This window comes from Argentina anserina, chromosome 2, assembly GCF_933775445.1.
Source record: "Argentina anserina chromosome 2, drPotAnse1.1, whole genome shotgun sequence".
Classification (NCBI taxonomy): domain Eukaryota; kingdom Viridiplantae; phylum Streptophyta; class Magnoliopsida; order Rosales; family Rosaceae; genus Argentina; species Argentina anserina.
The window spans coordinates 13,044,170-13,058,116 of record NC_065873.1 but is presented as its reverse complement, the minus strand read 5'-3'; positions in this window follow the sequence as shown (position 1 = coordinate 13,058,116).

The following is a 13,947-nucleotide window of genomic DNA, read 5'->3' as shown; positions in this document are numbered from 1 at the left end:
CTCGGTACCATCTTTCACAATTTAATAAACCAATTGAAAATACACAATATATTTCACAAACATAATAGCTTTATACACTTAGTGATAAATATATGCATATCCTATTACTATTTAGATATACGTATATAAATTACCAAATATATACACATATATATTTCAATCTCACAACAAGTAAAAATGTATAAAATATAAGTTCACATGTCAAGTTAACCCGCCAAGGGTAACTAGACCAAACGTGAGGTTTACTCACCTCAAAGCTTGCTCCAACTTCTAGTTCACCGAGTATGAAAACTCGTCTCACCTCATACACCTAAGTGACAACAAAAATAACTTAGTAAGGAAAATAACCCAAGACAACCCTAGAACCCTCTTATGAACCAAAGAGATAGGTTCTTCCTCTCCTATCTCAGCCTTTCTAAACATAACCAAAAAGACAAGCTCCTAATTTACTAAGGCCACCCTCTCGACCTAACTCAACAATCGTAGCAAACCGAAACCTCACTACGCCTAGTTCATAAAACCGAAACACTCACCTCCAACACAGTGGGACTATGCACAACCCTTCACCATTCAAACAACTTCCCACTACTACCTCTCACTACCCTCCTGACCACATGACTCTAACTCTAACTCTGACTATCTAAACATAAAACCAGCACAGTCCCACAACAAACACAGCCACCAAAACATCACCAAACTAACTCCAACTTAACCACACCACACTTCTACCCAGATCACCATTACATCTAAAACATCGATCAAAGAAATGGGGGAGGTATTTACATCAGTGACTGCCCAGAAAGGGCAGGGAGCTGCTGGAGTTGCATCTAGCATCTTTCCTCTTGAAAGAGTCACATCAAGCTTAAGTTTCAGACCCAAACTTCCACCAAACACTTAAGGATGCAGTCCAAGGACTGCCAAGGCTGATTCCAAGTGAACCCGAGCCTTAGGCTCGCCGGAAACACCACCCAAGTGGTTGTGTGATCTGCTGAAACTCCAAGGCGGTAGCACAACTCTTCAGACGACTTGTCTCCACCTCAGCTCGGTACTGTTCTGCCCTGTGATGTCCACAGGCCTAGTGACAGCTGCTGCAAGGTTGGAAGTGGAAGATTGAGGGAGAAGAAGAAAAGATTAATTTGGTGGTGAAGATGAAGATATTTGAGAAAGGAAAGGAAGGGTCGGTGATAGAGCGTTAATTAAAACGTCTATAATAAACCCCGTAAAACATCATTGTTAGTATAGAATAAGCATGGATCGTTCAGTCCGGGGAATTGAAGGGAACTCTAAACTTTTAGTGTAAACAAATAATGGGGGGTTTGAGATTTATTATTAACTACTAAAATAAAACATAAATTATTATTTACATAATTGACTTCTCTTTAACAAACTCAAACAAAATTTACCATTACACCACATAATTACAAGTTCGAACCTATCATGTATTATAATTCGACCAATTACATACTTTTTAGACACCAATACAATTAGAGCCTTAGGAGATCATCTAATCGTGTAAGGTTTCAATTAATATTTAGATTGACTTAGGGCCTAATCTAAATGTGCATGCAATTGAATTCAATAGCACTTAGAGTAGAAATCAAACAAGATTATATTTAAGCACTAAATCTTTGTTGGAGACATGTTTTATGTATGGCGTCACCCACCATGATTTCCAGAATTTTTACCACTTTTAATCAACACAAATCGAACCTACTTAGGACATGATTCGATTTGTGTCAATATGGTTGATGAATCTAGCACTCAAACATAATTTTAGGGAATGCATCCAAGCACTAAATTCATATGCACATATCTAAGAATTATCTAAAAGTATGAGAAAGATGATTAGAACACAACAATAGAAATACAAACTCATTAATTATAGAAAACCATCAATTCGGCAAAGATCCAAAAATCCAATAAAACAATCTGAAAATTTCGATTCTTAATACAAAATAATAATTCCACACAAACATCATACTACAATCTTTATAGATAAAGTATTGTAAAAAAATCAAAAACGAACAAACCCGTAGAGATTAGTTGCGAGAATCACACGTTGTAGGAACCTTGGAGGTGTGTCTTCAATGGTGATTTCAGTGGAGCTGAAATTTGTATATGGGGGAGAATGGCTTGTTGTTTTGGTGAAGGATGTTTGAGGTAGCATTTTGGTAGAGTTTTGGCTCTTGAATGTAAATGAGAAGTGATCTTATTTGAGAGATGAAGTCATGTATATATAGAGGAAAGAATGAGGGTAGTTGCATCTTTCCTCATATTATAATGCAATGCTTTAATCCCTTAAATCATGCCATGTTTTGTTCCCTAAAACATGCTATGTTTTATTCCCTAAAACATGCCATGTTTTATGCCTTTAATGATCATCTTCTATTTAATTGTTGCATGATTTGGTTCCATCTCTTTTTTTTAATTATCTCTTCAATCAAATCTGAAAATAAGAAAATAAAATCATAAGTAAGAGATAATTAGTTTCAAAACCTAACAAGGATTCCTAGTCAAACTAGGACTCGATACCAATTATGCGTTTTTAACTTATGTAAGCACAAAAAATGCATCCAATACCGCCCAAGACTCTTACTACGACTCAATGACTCAGTAGTACAACAATAAGGGCTAAGCAAAATACAAATTGAGGTAAAAACATGTTAAGAACGTCGCACAAATTGCTCCTACCAGTCGGTGGAGTGAAAAGAGGAACTGATGGAGAAGAAGAAAAAGTGAAATGGTGAGCTTGATGGAGAGAGAGGGAGAAGATAAGTGTGAGAAGATATTTTCAAATCCTCTCCCCATTTTACCCCTCCGAACAACAAACTTTCGTAATTAATTTCTCACTCCTCCGACCTCTGAAAATTACATGTTGAATATCTACGAACTCTTTTGACGAGCTCTATAACTTTCATGAATGAAGTTTTCTTAAACGAGTGATGAATTAAAAGTCGACTCTTGAATTGAATGAATTAAATCGTAAAACAACGTAATGTTTCTTGAACCGATTTCTATATCGAATGAAGGCTATTTAAAAGACGTAGAATATGGATATAACCAAAATATCATTTCAATAATCTCCATAAAATTACAAGAAATGAATAACGAAATTCAAGTTATTACAGTTTTGTAATCTGATCCGCCGGAGAAGCACGGCTGGAGATGAATAGGTGATGCCGGAAAAGCTTCCATGGAGACAGCGGCTTCCAACCTTTGTTGCGTTCATGCGAAGGTTTACGGGTGTCAAATCTGATATAAAAAGGTACAAGAGAGGGAGAAAGAGATTGAGGGGCGGCATAAATTATACAGTCGCCGGATGGTGGTAAACGAAGCAAAGCTACGGTAAGATCGGGGACAACAAATCTGGGTATTGTGCATGGGGACTAAAAAATAAAATGGAAACAAATTGAGGACGGAAAGTAAAACAAAAAATAAATGAAGGACCTACAATTAATTACTGTAATATCTCTCTTAATTCATCAATTACCTACAATAAATAGATTTTATATATATGCTTTAACAACGAAATTTTTTTATGCATTTCGTCATTAAGACTCCCAATGCAAGGCAACGACATATTTAGTCAGTTAAGTTGGTACTGTTACGTGACTTAAGTACTTTTATGACGAAAACTAGTTTGTTGTCTTACCCTTAAGTTAGGCGACGAAACACTAAATTTTTGTCGGCTAAGTATTTAGGGTACGGACCTGAGCCGACAATACTTAGACGGCGAAATTTTCGTCAGCTAGATACTTAGATGACGGGAAAAGCACTTATCCGACCATTTCTTTTTGTCACCTTATCCTTTTTTTTTTTTGTAGTAGGGACACCAAATCTCTTTAAAAAAGACATCAAGTCCAACAACTCCTCTATTATGTTGTATAAAATTAAATACAAATGTTTAAAACTAAATGAAAATCAAATTGAATCTCATAATATCATAATTTATACCAAGACGAAAAAAAGAATGAAAAATCATCCATTTTTTTGTTATATTTTAGGATGGAGAGTGAATTTTTTTTATAAGAAATAAAGTTTAGAGATTGTTTTGAAAATTCTACAAATCTAGAGATTTTGTTTTTTTTTTCTTACAAAAACAAATATATGAACTTTATTTCTTACAAAAAATATTCACTCTCTATCCTAAAAAAGAGGAATGATTTATCTCCAATTCTCTCGTTTTGAAATAAATTATAACATTATGAGATTTTATTTTATTTTCATTTAATTATACATATTTGTATTTAATTTTATACAATAAAATAGAGAAATTGTTGGAGTTCAGATTTGTTTTTTGAAGAAATTTGGTGTTTTCATCATTTATAATAGAGAATTTTAAAAAGTGTTGTCGGGGAGTCTCTAAAAAACTTACCTCTCGAAAAAGGACAAAGAATAGCAATAAATTAAATCAATCGAAACTCTAATCGATGGTGCACTATTTTTGTGGATGTATTGACCTCATGTGTCCTATTTTCTATTTAAATGTATAAAGTTCAAATAATCCTCTCCTATATTACTCATATATATGCACATGTTCTTTTTAGTATGTATAATATTGATTTGTTGATTATGAGGTTATCACAACCATACTAGATCATGATTGATCTTCATTTGTTCATTGACTGATCGTATAGATTGATGCATATAACAGTAGTAAGCAGTGATGCAATGAATAGTACATGCAACAAAACAAAGTAAACAAAGGGAGGCACGATTGCGAGATCACTTAATTCGCAAACCGTTAGAGAATTACTAACAATTTTGGCAAAATTTCTCTAAAATAGAGAAGAAAATATCAAAATCTCTAAAAATATTTATGCTCAAACTCCAACCGTTTCTCCAATTTGCATATTTTAGAATTTATTATAAGTGAATAAAATATTATATAACTATAAATTATTTTATATATTTAATTTTCTAGTCTGAAATAAATGATTCAAATGTTTTTATTGTTTTGATTGGTAGATATTAAAACTTGAGTTATTGGATAAAGTGTAGCCTTTAATGCTATTGCTTATGCAAAATTTTGCAGATTGCCGTAAATTTGGAGAATTTCTCATTCTCTCACATCATTTTCTCTATTTTGGAGAATGATATACATAATTTGTTGGAGTGGAAAAAACCCAATATTATCCAAAATTTATCTTTTTCTTCAAAATGCCAAACCTGTTGGAGATGCTCTTAAGCCTTCATTAATCCATTTACATCAAGTCTACCGGTTTCCTACCTCAACCTAATTCCCATAATTTGGTCAATTTTGTTGTTCAGATTATGTTGGAGGGTGTCTTTCCACTCTTATTACTATTCGGGATTTTATGACCAAAATCATATTTGACAGATAATGTAAAGAAAATCAATTTTACCATATGCCGTTTTAGTTTCCCTCTGTCCTATTTTAGAGATATCAATAATACATCTTACGAGGCTTTGGCTCGTTTTCATTTTTTTTTTAAAAACACATTTTTAGTACATGTTGTTTTCTTTTATAATTTTTTTTCTAGTTGTTGAATTTAGAAGGGAGACAGATATCAAATTCATGCACATTTATATAGGCAAGTGAACCACTTGATTGCCTAAGAACATCTTCAACAAATTGGGAATTTGGAATTTTTTTTTCCAATTTTCAATCCAATAGCTTCTCTATAAAATAGAAAAAATGTGTAAGAGAAGACTTGTGTAATATCTCACATCGGCCAACAGAAAGAGGGTGATCTGTCTTATATGTACATACCCACGTCCATCTAACACGAGGCCTTTTAGTGGCTCAATGACTTCGGATGAGATGAAAACTACGAATTTAAGCTTGCTCGAGCTAGAGCAATCCCAAGATGGGTGACATACTGGGAAGTTGCTCATGAGCTCCCAAAAACAAAACCGTGAGGGCTATGTCCAAAACGGACAATATCGTGTTATGACGGAGTTAAACCCGAGATGTGACAATTTGGTATCATAACCACTCTGCCGTGTGATGCGAGTGTGCCGATGAGGACGTCGAACTCCTAAGGGGATGAATTGTAATATCCCACATCGGTCAACAGAGAGAGGGTGATGTGCCTTATATGTACATACCCACACCCATCTAATACGAGATTTTTTTGGGGCTCAGTGGCTTTGAAGGAGAAGAAAACTCCGAAATTAAGCTTGTTCAGGCTAGAGCAATTCCAGAATGGGTGACCTAGTGGGAAGTTGCACGTGAGCTCCCAGAAATAAAACTGTGAGGACTATGCCCAAAGCGAACAATATCATGTTAGGCGGAGCTGGTCCTGAGATGTGACAATTTGCTTTTGCAAAGTTTACAGCAAAAACCAAAATTATATAGATAGCAACTTCATTAATTCTCATGCGCTCCGATGGGCCTTCCACCAATCAATGTATTAGCTATAAATTATCAATCTGTCCGAAATCTCATCGGAGAAAGAAAAGATAGCTTACGTAATCGACCCACCTCCTCCACCTCTGTGGCTCTGTTTATTTTGTTTCTCTCCAATTCTTTTAACTATTTTCATCTTTTCCGACTTCGACTCTTACGATTGATCAGATATTTTCGAATTATTTGGTGGAAGCTTTGTCAAACTATAGCATGGTGTTAACACATTTCGTCAATAGGTGTTCGAGGTGTTGCGAACATGAAGAGGATTTGCTATGGAACTCGCTGAATTGAAGACTAGTTATATATGGTAAACTTGGGTTATGGGCATTGCAAACTGCATATGTTTAGATCGTTTTTGGTCGAATACAGATGTGTAGATCTGAAACACCATAAGTTTGATGTTTTCATTGTCAAATTCTGAATTGGGTATGGGCTGAACTTGAATTTATTTACTTTGAGTTCTTCAAATAACTTGAAATAGTGTGTGCTTGGTAGATCTAAGTGTGCAGGTTGTTAATTGAACTTGAAAGATCCCCATTTTAGCTTAAACATTTCTGGGTACCAATGGTTTAAAATTTTAGCATTTAGCTATTGTTTACAGCTGACAAATCTGAGTTTATTTGGATTTGTGATGTATCATTTTATAAATCGTATCTTTCATGTTTACCTTTGAAGAAGAAATTTGACACCAAGGATTGAAAGGCGATACATTACAATTGAAGAAGAAGTTTTAAGATGAAGCACAAATCAATCGACAGGGATTCGGGGAATGTGATTGTATGCACGTTACAATTTTGAAGAAGATGACAATTTATTGTTGTTATATTTTTTATTAGTGTATTGAATAGGAATGTGGATATTTTGGTTGTAATTAATAGGGAGATCTGCAAAATACATACACTGTTGGAGTTGGAGTAACTTTTGTTAGGAAATTTTAATTTTTCCTTCTTTATAATGCAGAAATTATAGAGAAATTGTCGAAAATGCTCTAAAACAGAACTACTAGATTGCTAAAAACATAATGAATAATTATTGGATATTATTTTATCTGGTATAGAGCATGGGTGTTATACCATTAATATATGGAGTTGTTCACCAACTGAATTAAAATTACTATTGGCTGATATTTGTGTAGTGCATATCCAACTCAACCATCTTGGTCTTAATGGATTCTCACTTCACATTACCAACAGAGTGAAAGTGAAAGTACTTATTAGATAAAATAAAATCATTAACTCTATGAAAATTTTAATTGGACGAACTAGATATATATATATATTATCTAATATCTCTATAATCATGTCAGAACCTGAGCAACCTCTTAATGATCATGAAAGTGGAAGTGCAGAGGGCCTAAGCATCTTATTTTGTTCTCCAATCACAAAGAAAGTTTTGCATCTCAGTCTTCATCACATAATTATAATTATGTTTGGTTACTTGGGTATATATGTATTTCATTAATAATAATAAAAATAAATTTAGAATCCACCTTCGGGTTTGGACAAAGATGGGTTATGTCCATATTACGTCTCATATTAATCAAAATTACGTAAAAAGATTATCCACAAAGAAAAAATTATATAGAGAATATTTAGCGACAAACAAACTTCCACTTTTTTCTTATGTTTACAAGTTTATGAGCTAAGGTTACGGGATCGTTCCGTTCCCTACCTATTGTCCAACGGCCTCTCAAAGAAAATAGTTTCTTAGTCACACTAGGAGAAGAGGATAGATATCAACAAAGGCAAATCACCAATCTTTGTCAGGTAATAATCAAGCATGTTTAAGACTACTCTCTTTACAATCAATATTTATGGTCCTTAATTGATTATTAAGCAAGGAGGACGTGTTCAGTTCCTTAAGGTTCCGCATTGATCAAATTCATCTTCTGTAAATTAGGTATTCAGATTCAATGCAAGTAGACTTGTAATGACGTCTTATATAATGTTTGTGCATTGAACAACAATATTTGTACAGAGTTTTTAATCTTGTATATTATCATAGTAACTTTGTGTTTGATCACGTTAAAGTCTCGTAATGCTTTATCTCAAGGAAAGTTTACACTGTAGTCGATGAAAGTTATATAACAAGTTTCATTGTTTTATCGTACTTAGTGCTTCAGGCTAGACCTTCAGTCATTTTAGATGTTCGTGGAGAGAGAGAGAGAGAGAGAGAGAGAGAGAGAGAGAGAGAGAGAGAGAGAGAGAGAGAGAGAGAGAGAGAGTGTGTGTGTGGTCTACATGGTTGGGAAAATGTGGTCGAAAATGAACATTGTACTTTTAAGCATTATTTGTTCAAATTATTCATTTATATTACATTTACTTAGATGAGTGCTGTTTATGTTTGATCAATTAGGATGAGTAAATAAATTAAGAAGTATTGGATGATCAAGTAGTAAACCCCACTTGTCCCCATGATCAAAATATTTTCTCCATACAATAGAGCATGAATAGTAGACATTTGTCATGTATGCAATGTTACCTTAAGTACTATTTAGGTAAAATTTTAAAAAATTTGACAGAACATGGTGGGTCTTAAATTTTAATTTTATTTATTTAACGTATTACTGATATTTAAATTCATCATCTTCTCAAAGATAAACAGTTATTTCTTTATTATTATTGCAAACTTAATAACTTCTAAGCTTGAGCTTTTAGCTTTTGCAAAACTTTCACTCCAAGAAGAAAAAGAAAAATATAAAAACTTAGTGAGATATAGAAATGACTTTTCTAGAAAAACCATAAATTACTGGAAAATTATCTATAGAGTCCAACGTAGAATCTACGAAACTAGAGAAATTATCAAAGTCCTCGAGGAAATTTTCGAAGAAGATCAGAGACCTATAAACATTTTGAGCATCGGTTAGATCCGCCTTACCTAGTATGGAGCCTGTTTTGCTCAAAAACAAGTAAAGAACATGCTTATGCCATAAAGTTGGCTCCTTTCAACCAATAAAACAGAATCCAAACCAAAGAGTTATCAGACTTTTTTATAGAAAAAAGAAGTGATAAGTGAGAAGTGTGCTTTCATTCAAGACATATCCAATAAAGCAAATACTCTATCGAATACATCTGCAGAATATTAATATTTTATACGACGAACATATTCATCTCCAAAAAAAAGATTGGAGTGGCAGAACTTGATCCTTCAAGACCAAGTTTGATTGAAATCCTAGTTCACAAATCTAGAGAAAAAAAGTACAGACAAAGCGAAAGTTTCAGATCAACTTGAGGAGATTAATTCCTGAATAGCTAAGCTTGAAGTCAAGCTAGATTACCTAAAAAAAAAGCAATATCTTTCAGATATTGAAAATAAGTTAGCTCTGACTGAAAATCTCGCTAATAATATTCATCAGCAAGCAGCTGAATTAAAAGATATACAAGAAATCCTAAAAAAAGCTTTTAGAAACTCTACTTTCCCGAATAGGATGAATCAAAGATTAGATCTAAAAGTAAGAAAGGAAGATTGTAAAGCTATAATTTTTTACCTTCCTACAGAAAAACTCAGCGAAAACGTTGAAGCCAAAATTCACCAATAAAATTACAACATAACATACCTCCAAGAGATAGGAAGTAGCCTCAAAGAACAATTTCGAGAGCTAAGCAGCAGACTCTTAAATCTACAAAAATCTATAGAAAAAAATGAAAGAAGGAGCAATTGAAAAAATTGATGAAGAAGAACTAGCATGAATCGTTACTAGGAAGATCAAGATACCCTCACTAAAAGGGGAAAATAAGCTTAAGTTTAGTGAACCTAAACTACTCAAGTGGAAAAAAAATCCAAATCTAAAAAAAAACATGAAGATGCTGAGTAGAATCCTCAGTAAAAAGAGTATTGTCCCAGTACAACTCATTAATGCTCATGAATTTAAGTACAACGAGATTGAATCAAGTGTAAGAGAAACATCTGCTCCCAGTTAGATTGAATGAGATATATAAGAGAGCTTCTTTCATCTTAAATTCTCATAGGTTCAAGATTCTTGAGTTAACAGTTCCAGCCACTGGTGGAGAAAAAGACATCAAACTGATTACTCCTAAGGAAGTATGTGAAGCTATGCAGAAAAGATACTCATACATGCATATAGGAGCAGTTCAAGTAGGCATCAAACTCTTAGCAAGAGATGGAATGGACTATTCTGTCATGTGTGTTTTATAGGATAACAGAATAAAAGATTTCAAAAAGAGTCTGTTAGGAATAGTGGAAGCTTCTTTGTGCAACCAAGTTGCATATTTTAATGTCTTCCTAAATTTTACTACTCATATGAGAGATGCAACTCATTGCCTACGACTGAGATTAAATACAGATGAAATCTCGATGAAGAATGGGATGATGGAACTTGCTATAGATTATTGAATCTATTACAAGTAAATGAATTCGAATGTAGCACCAAATATCAGATTTTTAAATAGCCTTGGTGTTACATCCATACTCATCAGTTCCAAAAATAATTCGCAGAAAAAACATGTCACAAAATGGCATGAAGTAACCTTTCGAAGAGAATATAGACTCTCACCCCTGGAAAGACAGGTTCAAAGCTCAAATTCAGTTTACGAAGATATGGGAGGAAAAATTAGACATCAATTCCATCATCAACACTCCTTTGCTGGATATGATGAGGCTAGTACATCTGAATCAAGAGCCATATCCTTTCATGAAGAAGCATTCGAATAAGAAGATTCTAAAAGACCTCTAAAAATGCTTAAAACAATGGAATTAAAAGAGCTTTATGCACAAGCAGAATCTTATGAATCCATAGAAGGATTAGAAGAAATCATGAGGAGAATCTCCCAAATCCAACATAAGAAGAAGAAGATGACTATTTTTCCTTATCAAGAAGCACAAAAAAATAAGCATGATGGAGAATCATCCATGAATCCAAAGTAAGGAGAAACTGGACTAGTACCAGCAATCCAAAATATTATGAACTATCCAACGAGGATTCTTCGAGAAAATAAGTCTAAACTTCTAAAAGGACAAGCTCCTACAAGAAAGATTGGGGAACGGAGCTTGCAAAAGTTCATCCCTACAGAGCCAAATGGGGTCAATCGGTCTCTAAAAGACGTGTGTACTTATATCATGACAGAGTCGGGGATAAGAGAAAAGCTATTAACAATTGAGTCGCCAGTTTAAAACTGACTCAAGCTCTCGTGTTATTCAAGTATTCATATGAGGATGTTCATGCATACTATGAGTTAACCTTAATAAGAATTATCCATAAATGGTATAATTCCTATAAACAAAGCTCGATGTGGCCAAACTGGGCAACCAGACTTGCTCAAACCAATAGTCCATTGGACTTTGCTATGTCAATTTATGCTCAGTTTTGTGGACACATAACAGGGCACAGTGAGCAAGTGAAACAAAGAGCTAGAGCAAATATTCAGAAACTGAGTATTTGTAATATGAGATTTTTCAAAGAATGCACGAATGAATTTCAGAATTACTACTGCACAATTGAAGACATAGAGAATGACGATCTCATCAAAACATATTACAGAAAGCTTCTAGAACCATGAAATGATGCAGTAGCTCAATTTGTTGAAGAAAACCCCCTTCCTCAGTTTACAGTTGGTGGGATAGCAGAAAGAGTCAGAGATCTCCTGAGAAACTAATGCACATATAACCTAAAAAAAGGCAAAGAAACAACTTAGAGGAGTTGAGAATATGTGTCCTAAAATTATGGATATCCCAACTCAGTGGGGTTGCCGTATATCCAAGGACAAGAAGCATAAAAGCATATTTTCAAGTAGTTTCTCGAGTAAAGGACGTGGACGAATGGTCGCTTCTACAAAGTATAGATTCAAGAAGAAATCTTGTAAACCAAAATCTTCTGAAGAAAAGAAAGAGAATTCATCTCCTAAAAAGAGATTTTGTTAGGAAGAAAAAACCAATGCAGAGTAATTCTTCCAGAGATGCAAAGACATGCAGATGCTGGCTCTGTAAAGCTGAAGGCCATTACGCTAATGAATGTCCTAAGAAAGATAAAAAGACTTCTAAGGCTTTAATGGCTAAATATGATAAAGCCATAGAATATGCGAACCTAAAAGGGTTTGAAGTAGCTTATTCTAATGAAGAAAATGACTCCATATAATCTCTCGAATACCTATCAGGTAGCGAAACAAATAGCAATTTAAAAGATTCTTCTGAAGAAGATGAAGATATAGGATATCGACCTATATTTTTGTTACAAGTCTAAAATTGGGAACAAGAGCAAATTGATATTATCAGTATTTTTTGTCCAAAACCAGGAGCATTTACATGTGACTATTGTAAATATAAAGATGACAACACAATACATATGAATTGTGAGAGAACAAGAGAAACATATCATAAGGAATACTTTATCGCAGAGCTAAGAAGAATGACAAGGGAGAATGATGCTCATATCTTTGTTGATCAAGAATGTGAGATGTTCTATGAGCAAGAAAGAGAGAAAGTCCTCAAAGAGAGTCTTGGGAATGATACTGAAAAAATGAAGTTAGTAACTTCATTAAGCAATTCTATATCAATAGAAGTAGGAGAGTCTTCCACACAAGAATACGAAAGGATAATAAATCATTTTATTGAGATATCTGGTGATTCACTAAAACCATTAAAACAAGTCCATACGAGTGGTTCAACAACTACATAACAATAGGACTAAAGTTTCCCAGTTATAATAAAAATCATCTACATGCATTTGTAGATAGTGGATCTGGATACAGTCTAGGAAGAAGATATGTTATTCTTAAAAAATATTGGGAACAAGCTGACATACCAGTCACAGAAATTAGAATGGGAAATAATGAGATAAATATGAATATCTTCGCTAAGAATGTTAAAATTTCCTTGGGAGGAGGAACTTTTATCGTTAAGAAATTTTGACAGTGTGAAGCTCATGAAACTGATTTGTTGATTGGAAATGATTTTCTCCTTCAAAAAATTGTAACTCAAACTCCGGACATGCTCGGGTTTGAGAAATATAACATGTTCTACTGGGAATCCAAACTTCCAGTTGCAGTAAGAATCACAAGAGAAGGTTTCACATGGCAATAACATAGATCCAAAGTGAAGAGTGGTGATCACAAGCCAACTTATGAGCCGGAATTTCAACCGGTTTTGTTGTTAAAAGATTAGCTAAAAGAGAATTAGGAAATAATAACCGTTGAAATGAGTTCAGAAGTCTTGGAAGATTCAGAATCAGAGGAAAATCCTCAAAGTTTGATAATGAGAGTTCAAGCTGTGATGGAGAGGAAGATTTCATCTTGGAACACAACCTTATGGTATATGCCAACAAGGTCGAACAAAAGAAGGTTCCTACCCTTACGGAGATTGAGAATTTACTGAAACCCGTCATCAGTGAAGACCCTTAATTGTATTGGGAAAAAGATCCAGTATATTGTGAGTTAAAGATGCATGATGCAAATGCTATTTGCCATTTGAAAGTTATTCCACATTACAGAGAGCAAGATAGAAAATAAATGGAAAGCCAGATTCAGGAACTTCTTGAAAAGAAATTAATTAGGTAGGCCATCTAATAGTCCCCATCATGCCCTAGCCTTTCTCGTAAGAAATTATGCAGAACAAGTAAGAGG